Source organism: Phascolarctos cinereus, unplaced genomic scaffold, assembly GCF_003287225.1.
Source record: "Phascolarctos cinereus isolate Bilbo 61053 unplaced genomic scaffold, phaCin_HiC Scaffold_2;HRSCAF=192, whole genome shotgun sequence".
Lineage (NCBI taxonomy): Eukaryota > Metazoa > Chordata > Mammalia > Diprotodontia > Phascolarctidae > Phascolarctos > Phascolarctos cinereus.
In genome coordinates this window covers 54,300,387-54,307,151 of record NW_027555625.1, presented here as the reverse complement: position 1 = coordinate 54,307,151, position 6,765 = coordinate 54,300,387, and the positions used below count along the sequence as shown (strand labels likewise).

General features: G+C 39.3%; 1 pseudogene; it reads right to left on the bottom strand.

Moving 5' to 3' along the window:
- Positions 1-219: 219 nt before the first annotated feature.
- LOC110210494 (heterogeneous nuclear ribonucleoprotein K-like) overlaps positions 220-6,765 on the bottom strand; it is a 45,698-nt pseudogene continuing 39,152 nt past the window's right edge.

Here is a 6,765-nt window from a genome sequence, read left to right as displayed (position 1 = left end):
GATCAACCTTTGGGGAGTGATTACCACTTGTGTTGTAGAAATGGGTCTTCCAAGATCACCATATGAGCCGTGGGTCCCCTACATAGGAATAATCATATCCAGAATCACTCATAAACTCACAGTATTCAATTTGTGGGACTTAAGCTAGCTGCCATTTGGATGGACTTTATGTATCTATAAGTCGTATCAGCACTAAAACCAACTGTGCCATCAGAATAGTCACTGAGTTTTCCTCTTCTGGAAGATATCTTTTAAGGGTGGTAGTAGAGAAAGAGGAAAATTGCTAACATCCCTGCCACTACAACCAGAAGGAGGTGGTGAGAATCCTATACAAGGGCTCGTGTCATCATAATCTCTTCTAGATGGGAGCATTGGGGAAATTCTATGAAAGCCTCCTCTTCCCCAGGTGGGAAATCCTATAGGGCATCCTCATAGATAGTTGTGAAATCACCATAGTAAGAGGTTCATAATAGGAATTGAGATTATGGGGTTGTGCATGTCCTTTGATCAAAGACTCAGATATAAAATCCAATATAATCTTTATGTATTCCACAACCCTATCAAGCTTTCCACTGATAAGAATAACTATCAGTGTGGAATGAGGACAACACTCCTGGAAATGCTGGATTGTTGTCTAAGTGTTCTATGGAACTTCTCTGATTTTAGTACTTTTGACCTCAATAATTCCTCTTGCCAGACTCTGGTGAATCAATAGTCTTAACTTGCCATCAATGTTGCTTTCTATACAATTCTGGTAATTTAAGCATTCCACAGCATCATTAGAGAGCAAGCTAGAGCTAGCTGGTAGCACTGGGTAATGGCAACGGCAGGCCAAGGTAAGTATGATTTTTTTTCAGAATTTCTCTAGTTGCTTCAGCATTTGCACTGATAACCTAATATGGGCTTGGGGACACTTTTATCTGGGCCTGAAACAATGACATTGTAGTCTGTAGGCTTTTTATATTTTTGCCTCTTTCCCCAATTGCTGCTCCAGGATTCTCGCTTTGAACAAAAATCATAGTTCAATCAGTATTTCTAGATCTTTTAAAGGTCTTTGTCACAGGGCACCTAACAAATTCACCACTAGTTTTGGTATTGGGGAAGGTTTCTTCTGATGGCTCAGTCTCTCCATTACCTCAGATTTAAATGGGTAAACAATCTTTAGGTTTAAGAGTGAGCAAAATGCTGGCCAACAGAGGTCAATGCCATAGAAAAATACAGAGGATAATAGTGTTTGCTATTGTGAAGCAGGACTATTGTGCCATAAGAAGTGATGAAGGAGATGGTTTCAGAAAAATTTGGGAAGACATGGATGAACTGATACAAAGTAAAGAGAATAGAACCAGCAGAAAAACTGATACAATAACAACAATGTTGTACAGATAATCAACTTTGAAAGACTTGGAAACTGAGCAACACAATAACCCACAATTCCTAAAAACTCATGACAAAACATGCTACTCACCTTCAGATGCAGAGATGTTAGACTCAGACTGCAGTTTTTCTTCTTTTCTCTCCTCCTTTCTTTTTTTCTTTCTCTTTCTCTTCCTTCTTCCTCCCTCCCTCCCATCCTCCTTCCTCCCTTCCTTCTTCCTTTTTTCTTTCTTCCTCCTCCTCCTCCTCTTTCTCTCTCTGTGTTTCTGTCTATCTTTCTCTTTGGGACAGCTCTAACAAGGGAATATATATATATATATATATACATATATATACACATATATATATATACACACATATATACATATACATATATACATATATATACACATATATACATATACATATATACATATATATATAAAACAAGGGAATATATATGTATATATACATATGTATGTAACAGGTTTTGTTTTTCTTGCCTTCTCAATGGGAGGGGGAAGAGGCAGAGATGGAATTCAAAATTGAAAATAAAATAAAATTGAATTTTTAAAAGCTAATAAAAACAAAAAGATGATCAAACTTGTACAAGTCAAAGAGAGAAGCATAGAGAGGAAGCCGATTTTACATAGAGATGGACTCAGTTCCCTAGAAATACGTTTGTGAATCCATGCAGCAGATCCTTTGAGGAACTTCATGTATTAAGGAACCAGGGCCAGATGGTGACACAAACCAATTAGGGGAGGGGGCAGGTTGAAGACGCTCTAGGGGCCTAGAGGGAGACTAGTGTATATCTCTATATCTACATGGAACAGGTCAACCAGACAGAAAAACCTCCCTGTGAAATGGCAGGAGAGAGATAGAAACCTCCAGGCTCACTTGATTCCTGGAGGGAAAGTCACTAACTCCATTGCTTTCCCACTGGATAGGTCTCCCACCTTTTGACCAGACTCTCCCATTTCTCCAAACGTCTATTCTCGATGTGTTGAACGTTAACCAGACAACAAGGATTAGTGGATCCTAGTTTTCTGTAGGTGAAAGATGAATACACAATAGCAATGAAACACCTGAGAGCAGAGAACAGAGTCTGTGGATATACGCAGCCAATCCTAAGCTATTAGAGTCACCACAGAAAGCCAGCTCTTTTAGGCCCTCTCTTCTCATGAGGAAGAGATGAGGCAAAACTCCAGAGGACTGGGGCGCTTAATGGCACTTGCTCCTGTCCCTGCCACATGGGAAGGGGACCGAGGGAAAGAACTCACCAATTATCACTCTCATTTCCCAAAGGATCAAGGGATCTTAGAGTAAGAAGCTTTGGGGTTGAATCCCAGTTCTGTAATTTCTTAGACCTGTGATCCCAGACAAATAGCTTGAGCCTCTGGGCCTCAGTTTCCTTATCTGTGAAATGAGGGGTCCAGACGGACTAGATAATCTCTGAGGTCCCTTCCAATTCTAAAACCCCCTCAATCCTCCTATTCGGTGCATGTTTTCCAGGGAGTCAGTCCTTTTTGACAAAATGTAAGATTTAAGTGTTTCCAGCAGGTGGCACACAGAGATCCAATGAATTCCTACTCAAATTGAGTCCAACCTCTAAAGCCTTGAAGGCATGAATTGCAAGCAATACAGTCTACTACAGTGGTATCAAACTGAAATAGGAAGAGGGAGGCCACTGAGCTGTACCTAAGGATTCCCTACAGGCTGTGTTGATGTAGAAAACCACATACTAACATTCCCTATGTTCTATTATATTTTAATTTACTTTGTTACGTATTTCCCAAGTACATTTTAATTTGTTTTGGTGTTTGGGAGTGTCGTGGACAGCGAGGTGAGAGCTGGTTTTTATGTTTGACATCTCTGGTCTACTATAGTTCTGAGGTCCTGGCTTTGTGTCATATACTGTCAAACCCAGGAGCCCTTGGCTCCAAGACAGGGCTCCAACACCAGGAGGAGACACTTGCTAGAGTTAAGTCTCTCAAAGTGTAAGATGAACCAATAGGTATGAACTAATATCATAAAACATAAGAGCTGGTGAGACCCTTGACAGTATTTCTTTGTGTTTTGGATAAAGGAAATGATTCCCAGGAAGATGAAGGTCACACTAAGTAGTAGAGGAACTGGGATTTGTCCTCTGATTCTAAATTCAATGCTAGAACTTGGTCCTTGTTTTCCCATGAGTTAGTTCTTCTCATTTCAACAGCAAATAGTAATTCAGCATCCAGTCTTTGAAAAATATTGGGTTGTGATGCAGTGGACAGAGCACTGGCTCTTGAGTCAGGAGGATCTGAGTTCAAAACCAGCCTCAGATACTTGACACTTACTAGCTGTGTGACCCCGACAAGTCATTTAATTCGAATTGCCTCACAAAAAAATAAAGGAAAAAAAAAGAAAAACACTGAGTTGCTGGCCTTTGGGAGAGATCCCAAGTTTAGAGCCAACACATGGAAACTTATAAGTTAGTAATTATTATTTACCTATAAAAACAGATGTTAAGGGGCAGCTATGTGGCACCATAAATAGAAAACCAGTCCTGGAGTCAGAAGGACCTAAGTTCAAATCTGGCCTCAGATACTTAATACTCACTAGCTGTGTTACGTTGGGCAAGTCACTTAATTCCAATTGCCTTGCAAATTTTTTTTTAAAAATGGCTGATCTGTATTTTTAAAAAAAGGTATTTCTATATTCAAGGTATGTGAAAATTCTTAGAATAGTTTTAAGATTGGGGCAGCTAGGTGGTGCAGTGGGTAGAGCACTGGCTCTGGAGTCAGGAGGACCTAAGTTCAAATCCAGTCTCAGACATTTGATACTTACTAGCTATGTGACCCTGGGCAAGTCACTTAACCCCAAATGCCTTACCAAAGAAAAAAAAAAGAACAGATTTAAGATAGTCAAGCACGATAATAGCTAGCATCCTAGAGTGCTTTAAGGTTTGCAAAGTGTGGTGCAAATATAAGCGCATTTTACCCTCACAGCAACTCTGAGAAGTAGGTGCTATTAATATCCTCACTTTACAAATGGGGAAATTGAGGCAGACAGCAGTTCAGTAACTTGCTCAAAGTCACATAGCTAGTAAGGCTTTCAGGGTGTACTTCAACTCAGGTCTTCTTGACTGCAGGTCAGGTCTCTATAGCTCCTACCTACCTTATTACCTATACAATATATGTATATATGTTATGTATGCACGCACATTTTAATTTGGTACTTGCAACCTTGTAAATTATGTAGGTGTTAAGACCCCCAGTCCCTTTGGTTTTTTTTGGGTGGGGAGGGCAATGGAGTTATGATTTTATTGGTGAAGGGAACTTCAAGAGGAAACTCTCTCAAATAAAAAAAATTTGTTTGCTCTGCAACTTATTTGTTTTAGAATTGCCTGCAGGTACTAAGAGTTTCCTCCCTGGATCACTGCCTTGTCATGGTGGAGGGGCCTGTGTGGCTCGATGAAACTATGAACTATGCCATTTAGAATTACCCAAGATAGACAGATCACAGTGGAGAGTGCTGACAAAAACTGGAGAAGGAAATGATAAACCACTCCAGTGTCTTTGCCAAGAAAGCCTCATGGACAGTCAAAGACATGAAATCAGAAGATGAGCCCCTTGGGTTGGAAGGTGTCCAATAGGCTACTGGGGAAGAGCAGAGGACAACAGCAAGTAACTCCAGTACTAATGAAGTGACTGGGCCAAAGCCAAAGGGAAGCTCAAGTGGTATATCTGGTGATTAAAGGAAAGTCTGATGTGGTAAAGATCAATATGCATAGGAATATAAGATCTATGAGCCAAGGTAATCTGAATGTAGTCAAACAGGAGATGGAAAGATTAAACAGAGACATTTTGGGTGTCAGTGAACTTTAAAGGGATGAGAATGGGTGAATTTAATTCAGATGATCACTACATATACTACTGTGGGCTAGAATCCTTTAGAAGAAATGGAGTAGCCCTCAAAGTCAATGAAAGGGTGAGAAAAGCAGTACTGGGACAAAATTTTTTAAATGACTGAATATCTTTTGAATCCAAACAAACTGTCCAAAATCACAGTAATACAAGTCAATATTCCAACCACTGAAGTAAAAAAGGCCAAAGTTGATCAGTTCTAGACAACCTGCAACATCTTCTAGAAGTAACACACAAAAAAATGTCGCCATCATTATTGGGGATTGAAATGCTAACATAGGAGATCAAAAGATAATTGGAGTAACAGGTGAGTTTGGCCTTGGAGAACAAAATGAAGCAGGGCAGAGACTAATAGAGTTTTGTCAAGATAACTCACTGGTCATAGCAAATACTCTTTTTCAACAAACCATGAGGGAACTCTACACATGAACATCACAAGATGGTCCATATAGAAATCAGATTGATTATATACTTTGTAGCCAAAGGTGGAGAAGCTCCGTACAGTCAGTTAAAATAAGACCTGAAGCTGACCGTGGCTCAGATCACGAGCTTCTTATCACCAAATTGAGACTTAAATGGAAGAAAGTATGGAAAACCACCAGACCATATATATATGACCTCAATAACATCCCTTAAGAATATGAAGTGGAGGTGATGAATAGATTTAATATATTAGATCTGGTAGATAGAGTGCCAGAAGAACTATGGACAGAGGTTCACAATATTGTACAGGAGGCAGCAACAAAAAACAACCCAAAGAAAAAGAAAGCAATATATCTATCTGGTGAGGCTTTACAAATAGCTAAGGAAAGAAGGAAAAGGAAAGGAGAAAGGGAAAAATATATCCAACTGAATGCAGAATTCCAGAGAATAGCAAGGAGAGATAAGGTTTTCTTAAATGAGCAATGCAAAGAAATAGAAGAAAGCAATAGAATGGGAAAGACAAGAGATATCTTCAAGAAAATTAAAGATATAAAGGGAACATTTCATGCAAAAATAGGCATGATGAAAGACAAAAATGGTAGAGATTTATTGGAGCAGAATAGAATAATAAGAGCTGACAAGAATATACAAAAGAATTACACAAGAAAGATTTTAACATGACTGATAACCACGATGGTGTGGTTACTGACCTAGAGCCAGACATCCTGGAGAATGAAGTCAAGTGGGCTTTAGGAAGCACTGCTAACAATAAGGCTAGTGGAGGTGATGGGATTCCAACTGAGCTATTTAAAATCCTAAAAGATGAAATTAATGCTGTACTCTATATGCTAGCAAACTTAAAAAACACAATAGTGGCCACTGGATTGGAATAGATCAGGTTATATCCCAGTCCTAAAGAAAGACAATGCCAACAAATGTTCAAATTACTGAATAATTGCACTAATTTCACACACCAGTAAGGTTACGCTTAAGATTCTGCAAGCTAGACTTTAGCAATATGTGAACCAAGAATAACCAGAAGAGCAGGCTGGATTTTGAAGAGGCAGAGGAACTAGAGACC